The following is a 14,427-nucleotide window of genomic DNA, read 5'->3' on the forward strand; positions in this document are numbered from 1 at the left end:
TGGCAATACAAGCTCCATGCCAACCAGGTCTCTGATTTTACTTATGAAATAAAGAAAGGTGGAAAAGAAAAACTCACTTTGGAATCAGAATCAGTGTTTCTTCACATACTAACCGAAGCAGAACTACTTGTTAGTTCTGTGTAAGCATACAGCTCTAGACTAGTTCAGCTTTCCAGCAATCCGTGAAGTTTCATCTGATCCCCAGGCCAAGTTCCCTTCGATCTTCTTCATTTATTTTTGATTTACACCTGTATGAAGGCCAGGTTAATTATTTTAACTCTAGTTATTTTTGATTATATAGGGAGGACTGAGGAACTGGATTTCCAGGAGTGCGCAGACATAAAGACAAAGGGGTAAGTAATTGAAAAATTAAATTGCTAGATAGCAAGACGTGAAAGGCAAAATTACTGGGCAGTGGCCATGAGAACTTTTATCAACAGCACTCAGGAAGCTGTGTGGGTTTGAGTTCAATGGAGCCTCAGGTCAGTAAAAGATGCATAGTGAAGCCTCATGATGAAAGAGCAAAAGAAAATTAGAAGAAGAAGTAAAAGAGAAGAAGATGACGAGAAAGATAAAGAACAAAAAGAAGTAGAAGGGTTAGAAGAAGAAGGAAAATAAGAAGTTGATGTGGTAGAAGAAAGAAAGCAAGGAAGAAAGAAGAAAACCCAGTATGGAGCAGGAAATATCCCCACATGCCTGTAATGTAACCACTCTGGTGGCAGGAGAATCTATGAGTTCATGGCCAGCCTGGTCTACAGACTGAGTCCTGGGAGAGTCAAAGCAACACAGAAAAATCCTGTCTTCAAAAATTGAAAACTATCTTTTTGCACTAAATCTAACTACAAATCTGAACATATTCATGCTCAAACTGAGTAGGGCGTTGGCAGACAGGCAGATGAGATGATCACACACACACACACAAACACACTCAATGACAAAGCCAAAAATAAACAAATGACAATAGTTCAGTGAAAATCTAGAGAGTGACAAGAGGCTAACAGGATTTCAATGATTTTAAAATTCACAATGTATCCATAATTACAAGTACAAGGGAATTAGGGCCAATCTTTGTTAAGCCCTGCAGCAAGAAAGGTCCCATTTGCTCTTTGACAGGGCTGGATTTTCATGCATGGCTTGGCCAATCTCTGCTGTATAGTGAGAACAACAACATTGGTAGAGGTAAACTAACTTGAAGTAGCTCAATGCTTTCATATTTGTTCTCAGAAAGAAGACCTGCACCATGTAGTGGAGCACAGATAAAGGGACACGAGCTGTCTTTAAAAAAAAAAAAAAAAACACACACACACACACAAGTGAAAATATAAAGTAAACAAAACAAAGTTTATTTTTCCTCATAAACCTGAAAATAACTGAATTCCTCTCAGCCATGTAGGCTTTCCCTCCTCAACCAATGTTTAACTGGAAAGAATGGCACATGCATATATGAGTATTCCAGCGGAGATTGGTACACAGTGGTTCTGAGGAAGAGGCAGAAGCAGAGGCAGAGGTAGAGGCAGAGAGACAGTTTGATTTCTGATTTTCACTTCTGCCTGGTCTACAAAATGAGTTTCAAGACAGCTCTCAAGGTACAAAGACAAAACCAGTTTCCAAAAGAAATGAAAGGAAGAAGGAAGGAAGGGAGAGACAGTGGAGGTAATGTAAATATGTAGATAATTAATACAAAATACAAACTAAAAAGCAAAAAGAAAAACAAACAAACATCAAGACAAAAATTTCACACAGTCCCTAAGGCAGAACACCAACTGATTCCTGAGTATTGTTCTGCTACTATAGTTCTCAGGTCTCATGTACTCAAAAATAAATAACAAAATTCCAACTTTTAGCCACAGATGATGAATCAAGCCTCTGTTCTCAAAAATCTGAAAGCGGAGATTTGTCAGCTCACCAGGACTACAGTCTGAGTTCTAGAAAAGAAATGGGTATACAGAGAAATGCTGAAAAAAAAAAAAAAAGACAGAAAGTCTTTCAACTACTAAGTCATCTACCAGGCCCTTTCTGTTTTTTTTTTTTTTTTTTTTTTTTTTTTTAAGTTTCATATATTTGACTCATGCTGGTAGTGAAGCCATGTCCCTAAATTTATCACTCTCTCGTTCTCTAATTTCCTCTATTAATATGACTATCAGTACAACAGAATGATTGGCTACCTTATTTGAAAGTTGGCTTGATCCTGTGTAATGCTTTGGTTATGTATCACCAATTGTAAAGGCTATTAACCCAGTGACAGAGAGCTTGCCCTTTCTTGACATACTCTGACTATAAGTTGAAATCCTCGTAAAAGTTCTTTTGCACTGGCAGGTGGTACTCAGATTTCACTGATTTTAATCATGTGAATGGCTAAACCACATGCATAATATAAAAACTGATAATTCCACGATCCATGGAGAAAAGTAATTACAGCTCTTGCATTAACACAGCAATGTGTGAAAGAGAGTGAACTAGAAGCATAACCCTAACACCAGTTGGATTTGGCTGAGGAGAAGGAGCTGAGGGAAGAATGGAAACTGTGGTCAGAACACTTTGTATGAATTCAATCCTGAAGGATCTAAAGAAAGAACTCATTAAGCATTCCCACCATACCCCCTTCTCCAAAAACAAAATTAAGTTAAAAACTGTGGGGTTGTGTCACACATCATTAATCTCAGACCTTGGGAGGCAGAGCTGAGCTATTTTCTTTGTGCTTGAAGCCAGTCTGGTCTCAAAAGTTAGTTCCAGGACAGTCTGCAAAGATGCATAGTATACATTTTGCCAAACAATGAAAATCAACAGAAAAATGAAGTAAAATAAAAAGACAAGGGAGCAGAACTCTCTGACTCTAAGTGATTCCTTTCTTTATATCCAACCACAATCAGCTAGCAATGGCCCTGTGATGACCCAGGTGAGGATATATAGGGTATTGAGTTTAGGCAAAGTGGGCTCCAGCTGTATGCTTATGAAAAGCCATTATCAATACTTGGTAGACTTTCCAGTGAATGCAGCATCTCTCTTCCTCCCTGAATGGCCCAGGTTCAGCAAAGAGGAATATAATCCCACAATTCCAAAGCAAGCCATATCCAAGTTAGACTTTCCATTGATTTACCCTCACGAGAGGAGAGGGGGAGAGGCATTAATTTGTAAAAGGAAGGCAGCAGGGGCCACAAGTTTGATGAGGATGTTGATGAATAACAACAACTTTGGTCCCCTAAAAACAAGTACAATATATACTAAAATGGTTCATTCATATTCCTCAGCGACAATACCTTACCCACTGAGATGATGTAACTTGGATAGCTATCATTCAAGAATGTTTGTCTTCCTGACAGACAACACGCTTTCTGGAAGATCAACTCTCACAGATATCTTGTAGCACGTGTTGGAAGGAGGTAAAGGAGCCATGGAGAGTAAGAGAGAGCAAGGGAGTACAATGCTAAAATTCTTAAACCAGCACAGTTGTTTGAGAGAATCCAGCAATGATGGACCACATGCCGGCTGCCCTGCCTACTTTGGTTTTCATTTCCACGTCTTTGCTTGAGTTACCTCAACAAGATACCAAGATGGACACAATCATATGATGTACTTTTCAAGGTCCTGTTTGTTCTTTGTGTTTCCCAGTGACAAAGTAAAATCAATTTTCACTTGAAGAATTGTAGGAAGCTCTTATATTGAGAAAGCACAGCCTTATATGAAAAGGAAAACAACGCCCAGGTTTAGATTCCTATGGAGAGTGAAGGGAAAGAAAAAGAAAACAAGAGAGAAGAAATGTGAGTTTACAGACAAAGGAAAAGGGAAAAAAGGAGAACACACTATGTTCTGTTCCTGACATTGGCCGTCAATCCCACCTACACTAGGGAGGCAAACATAAATTGATCTGTTTGAATTCCAAGCCTGCTTTATTACAGAGAGTGTTCAAGGACAGTCTCCTAAGAAAAGACTAAATGTTTGTGTCAAAAATAATCAGAATAATAATAATGATGATAATAGTAATAATAAGTAGAAATGAAATGCTTCTGGATTGATTTTATGCACGAGTATTCTGTCTGCCCTTTCACCAGAAGAGGGCACTACATGCCACCAAGTGACCTCTGCAATTTATAGATAGTCTATGCTCCTGGGCCCTATTCTTTAATATGTGTGTGTGTGTTTGTGAATGTGAGAGTGTGTATGTGTGTGTGTTTGTGTGTGTGTGTGCCTGTGTGTGCGTGCATTTGTCTGTGTGTGTGTGTGAATTGGTAGAAGACTGGGCATTTGTATGATACAGCAGGAGACAATGGGATGGGGTGTGGAGGCAGAATGCATACAAAGCCTGTTTGCATGTGGGACTGGCAATACAAGCTCCATGCCAACCAGGTCTCTGATTTTACTTATGAAATAAAGAAAGGTGGAAAAGAAAAACTCACTTTGGAATCAGAATCAGTGTTTCTTCACATACTAACCGAAGCAGAACTACTTGTTAGTTCTGTGTAAGCATACAGCTCTAGACTAGTTCAGCTTTCCAGCAATCCGTGAAGTTTCATCTGATCCCCAGGCCAAGTTCCCTTCGATCTTCTTCATTTATTTTTGATTTACACCTGTATGAAGGCCAGGTTAATTATTTTAACTCTAGTTATTTTTGATTATATAGGGAGGACTGAGGAACTGGATTTCCAGGAGTGCGCAGACATAAAGACAAAGGGGTAAGTAATTGAAAAATTAAATTGCTAGATAGCAAGACGTGAAAGGCAAAATTACTGGGCAGTGGCCATGAGAACTTTTATCAACAGCACTCAGGAAGCTGTGTGGGTTTGAGTTCAATGGAGCCTCAGGTCAGTAAAAGATGCATAGTGAAGCCTCATGATGAAAGAGCAAAAGAAAATTAGAAGAAGAAGTAAAAGAGAAGAAGATGACGAGAAAGATAAAGAACAAAAAGAAGTAGAAGGGTTAGAAGAAGAAGGAAAATAAGAAGTTGATGTGGTAGAAGAAAGAAAGCAAGGAAGAAAGAAGAAAACCCAGTATGGAGCAGGAAATATCCCCACATGCCTGTAATGTAACCACTCTGGTGGCAGGAGGATCTATGAGTTCATGGCCAGCCTGGTCTACAGACTGAGTCCTGGGAGAGTCAAAGCAACACAGAAAAATCCTGTCTTCAAAAATTGAAAACTATCTTTTTGCACTAAATCTAACTACAAATCTGAACATATTCATGCTCAAACTGAGTAGGGCGTTGGCAGACAGGCAGATGAGATGATCACACACACACACACAAACACACTCAATGACAAAGCCAAAAATAAACAAATGACAATAGTTCAGTGAAAATCTAGAGAGTGACAAGAGGCTAACAGGATTTCAATGATTTTAAAATTCACAATGTATCCATAATTACAAGTACAAGGGAATTAGGGCCAATCTTTGTTAAGCCCTGCAGCAAGAAAGGTCCCATTTGCTCTTTGACAGGGCTGGATTTTCATGCATGGCTTGGCCAATCTCTGCTGTATAGTGAGAACAACAACATTGGTAGAGGTAAACTAACTTGAAGTAGCTCAATGCTTTCATATTTGTTCTCAGAAAGAAGACCTGCACCATGTAGTGGAGCACAGAAAAAGGGACACGAGCTGTCTTTAAAAAAAAAAAAAAAAACACACACACACAAGTGAAAATATAAAGTAAACAAAACAAAGTTTATTTTTCCTCATAAACCTGAAAATAACTGAATTCCTATCAGCCATGTAGGCTTTCCCTCCTCAACCAATGTTTAACTGGAAAGAATGGCACATGCATATATGAGTATTCCAGCGGAGATTGGTACACAGTGGTTCTGAGGAAGAGGCAGAAGCAGAGGCAGAGGTAGAGGCAGAGAGACAGTTTGATTTCTGATTTTCACTTCTGCCTGGTCTACAAAATGAGTTTCAAGACAGCTCTCAAGGTACAAAGACAAAACCAGTTTCCAAAAGAAATGAAAGGAAGAAGGAAGGAAGGGAGAGACAGTGGAGGTAATGTAAATATGTAGATAATTAATACAAAATACAAACTAAAAAGCAAAAAGAAAAACAAACAAACATCAAGACAAAAATTTCACACAGTCCCTAAGGCAGAACACCAACTGATTCCTGAGTATTGTTCTGCTACTATAGTTCTCAGGTCTCATGTACTCAAAAATAAATAAAATTCCAACTTTTAGCCACAGATGATGAATCAAGCCTCTGTTCTCAAAAATCTGAAAGCGGAGATTTGTCAGCTCACCAGGACTTCAGCCTGAGTTCTAGAAAAGAAATGGGTATACAGAGAAATGCTGAAAAAAAAAAGACAGAAAGTCTTTCAACTACTAAGACAATTACCAGGCCCTTTCTGTTTTTTTTTTTTAGTTTCATATATTTGACTTCTGCTGGAAATGAAGCCATGTCCCTACATTTATCACTCTCTCGTTCTCTAATTTCCTCTATTAATATGACTATCAGTACAACAGAATGATTGGGTACCTTAGTTGAAAGTTGGCTTGATCCTGTGTAATGCTTTGTTTATGTGTCACCAATTTTAAAGGCTATAAACCCAGTGATAGAGAGCTTGCCCTTTCTTGACATACTCTGCCTGTAAGTTGAAATCCTCGTAAAAGTTCTTTTGCAATGGCAGGTGGTACTCAGATTTCACTGATTTTAATCATGTGCATGGCTAAACCACATGCATAATCTAAAAAATGATAATTCCAGGATACATGGAGAAAAGTAATTACAGCTGTTGCATTAACACAGCAATGTGTGAAAGAGAGTGAACTAGAAGCATAACCCTAACAACAGTTGGATTTGGCTGAGGAGAAGGAGCTGTCGAAGAAGGGAAACTGTGGTAAGAACACTTTGTATGAAATCAATCCTGAAGGATCTAAAGAAAGAACTTATAAAGCATTGCCACCATACCCCTTCCCCAGAAACAAAAATACAATAAAATCTGTGTGGTTGTGTTACACATCAATAATCCCAGCACTTGTGAAGCATAGCCAAGCTATTTTCTGTGTGCTTGAAGACAGTCTGGTCCCAAGATTGAGTTCCAGGACAGTCTGCAATGATGCATAGAATCCATTTGGCCTAACAATCAAAATAAACAATAAAATGAAATACAATAAAAAAAAAAAAAAAAGGGAGCAGAACTCTCTGACTCTAAGTGATATGTTTCTTTATATCCAACCTCAATCAGCTAGCAATGGCACTGTGATGACCCAGGTGAGGATATATAGGGTATTGAGTTTAGGCAAATTGGCTCCAGCTGTATGTTTATGAAAAGCCTTCATCAATACTTGGTAGACTTTTCCGTGAATGCAGAATCTCTTAGTCCCCACTGAATGGCCCAGGTTCAGCAAAGAGGAATATAATCCCACTCTTCCAAAGCAAACCAAATCCAAGTTAGACTTTGCATTGATTTACCCTCATGAGAGGAGAGGAGAGGCATTAATTTGTAAAAGGAAGGCAGCAGGAGCCACAAGTATCATGAGGATGTTGATGACTAACAACAACTCTGGTCCCCTAAAAACAAGTCCAATATATACTGAAATGGTTCATTCACCTTCCTCAGAGATAATACCGTACCCACTGAGGTGATGTTACTTGGATATCTATCATTCAAGAATGTTTGTCTTCCTGAGAGACAACACACTTTGTGGAAGTTAAACTCTCACAGATATCTTGTGGCATGTGTTGGAAGGTGGTAAAAGAGCAGTGGAGATTTAGAGGGAGCTAGGGAGTATAATGCTAAATTTCACAAGGCCAGCACAGTTGTTTGAGAAAATCCAGCAATGATGGTCAACGTTCCGGCTGCCCTGCCTACTTTGGTTTTCATTTCCATGTCTTTGTGTTAGTTACCTCAACAAGATACCAAGTTGGACATAATCAAATGATGTACTTTTCAAGGTCCTTTTTGTTCTTTGCGTTTCCTAGTGACAAAGTAAAACCAATTTTCACTTGAAGATTTGTAGGAAGCTCTTATATTGAGCACAGTCTTACATGAAAATGAAAACACCCCCCAGGTTTAGATTCCTATGGAGAGTGAGGAAATAGAAATAGAAAATAAGAGAGAAGAAATGTGAGTTTACAGACAAAGTTAAAGGGAAAAAAGGAGAACAGACTAGATGTTGGTGACATTGGCCTTCAATCCCATCAACATTAGGTAGGCTAACAAAAATTGTTCTGGTTGTATTCCAAACCTGCTTTATTACAGAGAGTGTTCTAGGACAGTCTCCAAAGGAATAGAGGAAATGTTTCTCTCAAAAATAATATTAGTAATCATAATGGGCCAGCAAAAATGCAGGCAGGAATAAGTGAAATGGTAATCTATATCCAACTGTGGGAAACCAATATTGGAGATGCCAGATACAAAGAGCACGACCGCCCCAGCAAAGCCCCTGTCTCCAGCTTCCCAACTCAGGCAGGCTGATCTTTCTTTGCCTGTACCTGCTTGTTTAGCACCTGACCCTGTGCTGCTGAAAATTCACATGAGCTTTAATCTTAGTGCTGGTGCCTTATGACTTAAACAACTGGAAGTCTCCTTTAGCTTCAATGATTGATAGTTACTTCACTGGGAATGCAATCCTGGGGCTCAGGAATGTTTAAGATTTCAGTAGCCCTGCTGGACTTTTGTGATGCATGCCTTTAATCCCAGCTTTAGAGAGGCAGAGGCAGGCAGATCTCTGCGAGTTCAAGGCCAGCGTGGTCTACTTAGCAAGCGCAGGGACTAGCTCCAAAGCTACACCGAAAATCCCTATCTGGAAAATCCGAAAAAAATAAATTTTTTTTCCAGCCACACAACCCTGACCCACAGCCATCAGTTAAGTAGTCTTGACACTTTCTTTGACGCGCACCTACCCAACAGCCCAGTACACCAGGGACATGGGGGGTTGTATGCAGGGGTCATTTTTTCTAGCATGCCACAGCTGTAAATACTTGAGTTCTGGGTAAATTGGTGACACCACCCAACAACGATTTCCTACTTAGAAACTTGCCCTGCTAGCTCACTCACAGGCTCCATTGGAATTTCAGGCAATCCCCACTTCAAATACAAAAGCAAGGTCGGTATCTCTTCCTTGAAGCTGGAAAACTTCATGATGAACTCAGGTTTTGCCTGTGGGCTAGAACATCTCAGGAAAGAAAAAAGCTGAGCAAATCTTCCCTACCCAAGACAGCCTACCTCAAGGTGCTAATAGTTAGCAATCCTAGCTCAAGAGGCCAGCAAGCGGCAATGAAGCAATCTAAAGGTGGAGGGTGCAGGGGATAGCCACCCCTCCCACTCTTCCTTCTCCAGAAGATTCTTGGTTCCTTGGAGTCCAAAGTCTCTTGGTTTTGGAGTTGTGACTTACCCCTCTACCCTAGTTATCACATGGATAGCCAAATGATATCAATTACTTTTTACACACAGACAGAAGCCCTACTTTCCTTATTCCTGGTAGAGGTGGAAATTGTCTGGGCTTCTCACCAAGCTTATCCTGGTTAGGGAGGGTTCCTTCACTTGAGGCGAGAGTGCTGCAACAGTCTGGACACTTCCAAGTCCTCCTCCACAATTTTGAGTCTGGTATATGAGCCTATGTAGAGGTCTTCTCAAATTACAGATGGGAGACACCCATGAGAAATGTAACAATTGCAGGGAAAGGGAAAGCAATAGCTTTATCCCTTTGGAATGGGGGTGGGCCTAAGTCTATCAGCCTTTACTCCCATGAGTATTTGATAGGGTACCTGGGATCTTCCCCTTTCCCATATTGGTACTGTTTAGATGTCCCCACCCCGTGCACGCACACACCGCACCACCACCACCTTCCTAACATTTCTCCTCAAAACACCGTCCAGGAACAGGAAACATTCATCGCAGAGCCTGCTTTGCAGAGAAGAATTCTACTCTTTAAACACTCAGGTTTAACTTTCAGCTTGATGTTGAAGGAGGCAGAGGCCTGTGAGGATTCTTAGAGACACCTGGGAGCAGGAGCCATAGCCATGTTCCCCACAGCTGTTTGGAGTTGGGCTCTAACACACAAAGGTCATAAGATAGTCTAATTTTAACCCAAAGTACCAAGTAGCAACTACAGCATGCCTGGTATGGCCCACATCAACTTGTCTTTGTGACAGACTGCTTGCTCTTACCAAGGTGGGAGTGTGGGCACCTTCTCAGCTCTGCCGAGCAAACTTTCCATCACTTCCTCAAACCTCAAGGATATAATCCAAGCAAAAGAGCTCTGCAATCTTTTCGTCATGACAACAACAATACAACAACATAATATAATGAACCTTTTTAGATACCATATTTTATACAGAAAAAAAAGGAAGGAAAGGAAGTAGAACACAGCTCCATATCCACAACCCGGTGGTTAAGAATTCAGAGGAGGAACAGAAAGGTTTCATGACTTCAAGTTAGGAAAGGGAAAGTTTTTTTCTTTATTTTCTTTTCTTTTCTTTTTTTTTTAGACAGCACAAAAGCCCTGTCTGTGAAAGCAAAGCCCAACCTTCCTTCTTTGCTGGGTTGTGGGCCAGATCTTTGGAGGTAACATCCACTAGTCCTATAATTCATACAGATTCCAGGAAGGTGAGGGTTTGAGATGTGAAGCACTCAGCTACTCAGACACTGCTGTCCCTGCAAACTGCACTCACCTCTGCAGTATGTCTGGCTCAGGTGGGGGAAGGGCCACACATTGCCCAGGACCATGGCATAGGGTATGCAGGTAAGTAAGAACTGCTGGGGTTGTCCCACTTTGGTCGCCCCTTCTCCCCAACCCCAGGCTGGGCATATTTGGTTGGGCCCAGTCTTCCTGTGTGCTGGTCAGGGCATTCAGGGCTGCCCTTGGGCTGCAGCTCCTCATCTTCTGGCAGGGAGACCACATGCGCCAAGGGTGATTCCATCTTCTGAGACAACACTCAGGGTAGAATGGACCCACTCCTGTGCTCTCTTTTGGATTCCAGTCCCTTGTGTTTCCTGTTGTTCAGCTTTCTGTCCTATCAGGCCCTGGTGTGTGTCTTCCCTGGTTGGCTGGTGCCTCCCCCCTGGCCTTAACCTCAGTGGTAGCCAGTTCACACCCTCCCATTGACCTTTGGCCACATTCTTTTTCTCTGTCACGAGTCTCAAATTCTAGGATTTCTGGGCTCCTCAGACTTCCACTATTAAGGGTTACTGCAAAATATCTCATGAAGATACCATTGTGTGTAAGGAGTACGGTTTTTCTGCCCGCCGCTTGGTCTTGTCCTGCCTTGTCCCGCCGCCGCACCAGCCCCAATGAAAACACCAAGACTCCATATTTGATATTATGCTGTTGGCCAGGTGCTAGTTTCTAATCGGCTAGCTCTGTCTTAATTATTAACCCATTTCTACTGATCTATGTATTTCTCTTACCAGGGAGCTGGTAGGCATACTGCTTTCTCCAGACTCTCCATCTTGACTCCTCCTTACTATTTCCTCTTCCTCCTTGTCTCCTAGTCCCTCCTATCTTCCTTTTCTATTGGCCAACAGTGCTTTATTTATTAACCAGTATGAGAAACATATATAGAATAACATCTCCCACCATTGTGTCTGCTGATGTTGAACTGGAAACTGCAGAAAAACTCCGATCTATGTGCTTGTAAATTTCTATAGTATAAACGCTCCCACGATGGCACATCCTGAGCTACCAATAAGTGCAACGGGACACTATTGTTTTGGGTTCCCTCCCACCTTGCACGTACAGTGACACATGTAGCCTCAGGAGCACAACTGACAAGCAATCATAAATCATGAATTTTGAGCGTCCTGTCTGTTTTAAAATTTACACTTCACTCAGACCTCGGTCACAACTGTATTTAAAAATCATCTCAACAAAAGGGATGAATCTCAGTTCTCTGGGGTGTCCAGATTCCCAGTGCAGGTGACTCAGTCAGGCTTAGCCCCACCTGAGTGTTCCCAGGATGCAATTCAGGCTAATGGATGACTGCCTGTGGGTAGGAACTTCACTGTGCCTATCAGAAACACGATACAGAACATGATCAAGCTGAGTCGCCAGAATTCCTGAGGAAGGAGAGAAAGCAAGGATAGCTCTACGCAGGGTTCTATAGTCTTACCCTGCAAACTAAGGTTATACAATTTTCAATTATTTGCTCATCCTGGTGAGTCCACTGTTAATTAATCATAAGAGTTTCTAGTTTCCCTGTATGAGAGAGTCCAATCTCCTTAGCACTGTTGGCAAGACCTTGAGAGTTTTTGTTTGTTTGTTTGTTTTTTGTTTGTTTGTTGCTTTTGTTTGTGTTGCAATTCTTGTCCTTTAAAAAAAGAAAGATATGTTTTTATTTTATTTGCATATTCTACATATACATATGTATATGTACACACACACACACACACACACACACACACATATATATATATATATATATAATGTATATACATAATACCTACTTGGAACTGGGGTTCTGGATGGCTATGAACCATCAACTGGGTGCTGGAGACTGGACCCATGGTCTCTACAAGAACAGCCAGAGCTTTTAGCTGTTGAGCCATTGCTCCAGCCTCCCCTTTGGAGATGGGATTTAGCTAGGTTGATTGTTTAGGTCGGGTCTTTAGTCTCCCTGCTTCAGCCTCTCAAGTTGGTAGGTTACAGGTGCATCCCACCTTCATGATTCACGTTGACCTCTAATTACGACTACATTATTTGAGATTTGATTTGGGGGAATTTCAGTGTGCTGATAAGAATGTATATTCTACAGCTGTTATATGAGTAAGCTTTTAAACATTATAATTGATCTTTTATCATTCTACAGTGATCTTTCTCTTTTTACAGTAACAAAATAAAGCAAAGCTACGTCCCCATGGAGAAACTGGCATTTGACTGTATGTGGAGAGCTCCTTGGCTGACCTGTTCAGTTTAGTGTCTTCTCACTCTACAATGTGTGAAAGGGAAATGAATTCTGTAGAAGCTATAGTTTGAGACCCAACATTTTGTGGGCAAGCAATCTGAAGCAGGGTATTCTGTGGAGATGTTGGTAACCCCGTCAATCACATGGCCTCTGGGATGATCATTTGACAGCTCTGAGTGTGATGGATAGGAAGGCAGGTATAACAAATGCATTTTTAATTTAGGGTGCTCTTTAATCTAAAGTGGGTTTAGCAGGTTGTAACCACAATGTGGATGGAAGAGTATCCTAACACAATCCAAGAATGCATTCCTGTGAGAATTCGGAGTGCTGGGGCTAGACAGAAGGCTCAGTGGTCAAGAGCACTGGCTGCTCTTCCAGAGGACTTGGGTTCAATTCCCAGCACCCACAAGGCAGCTCACAACCATCTGTAATTTCAGCTCCAGGGGACCTGACACCCATGACAAAACACCAACTCACATAAAATTAAAAAAGGAAAAAATGGAAAAGGGAAGAAACATTCTCAAGAAGAAAAAACAATTCTGAGTACCTGTGAGAAAACTTCCAAGAAAATAAAAGTCTCGTGACCTCAGTTTCTCCAAAACTCTGAATTGCTCTTGGAGGATTATTCTTCTACACCTCTCCCAGGTGTATCATATAGTTTGCTTCAGATTATTCTTGCCAACTGGCTATTATTACTTATTTATACCTCTATAGAAATTCTTGTTTTTTTTTTTCCCATGTGCAGCCTGTCATTGTGATTATACTCAGCTTGAACTCATGAGAGCTTTACTCACATGATCTTTCTTAACACTCAAAGTGGATATTTCCTGATGTTCTTAATAAAGTTGGCTGTTGTGTGAGACTTTATTCCCCCTTTTTAGGCTCCATTCTCCCAGGTTCAACTACCTTTAGATCGGTAAACAGAGGCACATTTGCATTTCCTGATAGCATTACTTCACCTTTCTGATTTCCAAGAGCACAACTGTTCTGTTTTGGTGACTCCCCCCTCATAACTAGAGATGTTCAACAGAGCATTTATATTTGTACAAGTTGCTCTGGATGTAAGTATGTCTAAACACAACTCGTACTTTCCCCTCTCCTTCAATAGGTTCTGACCATGCTCTCAGATTTGATTGCACATTGGCTTCACCTAAGTGCACCAGGCTCACTCCCAAGATTTTCTGACAAAGGCTCCTTGAAGCCAGTAGCATGGACCCTGAAAATTTTCAATGCTCCGGGGTGTCTAGAATAGCAGAGATGATGGGCACACTGAAAAAAGAATAGAATAATGATATAGGACAATGTTCCTCTTTTCACCTTTGAGGGTACATGGTTTTTGAGACCCTGTCTGTGACTGACCCTAGGAAGGCATGACAAGTGCAGAAAGGCAGTCACTATGCCTAGGTTGAGAGTAGGGGGACAGACACTTAAGTGTTCAGGAATAGAATCTGATGTATTATCACAGGGTACACCCACTCTTTGAGCCTAAAATCCATCTGATGATACAAAATGGGGAAAAAAGAAAATGGAAAAGGAAAGAAAGATACAAGTAAACTGAGGAAGCAAGAGATAGCAGAGATTTGAGGGCAGAGAACAGACTGCCAGT

At 41.0% G+C, this 14,427-nt stretch overlaps 1 pseudogene; it reads right to left on the bottom strand.

Moving 5' to 3' along the window:
- LOC127214754 (sodium- and chloride-dependent transporter XTRP3-like) overlaps nt 1–14,427 on the bottom strand; it is a 542,154-nt pseudogene that overhangs the window by 69,568 nt on the left and 458,159 nt on the right.

The sequence above is a fragment of the Phodopus roborovskii genome, unplaced genomic scaffold (genome assembly GCF_943737965.1).
Source record: "Phodopus roborovskii unplaced genomic scaffold, PHOROB, whole genome shotgun sequence".
NCBI classification, from domain to species: Eukaryota; Metazoa; Chordata; class Mammalia; order Rodentia; family Cricetidae; genus Phodopus; species Phodopus roborovskii.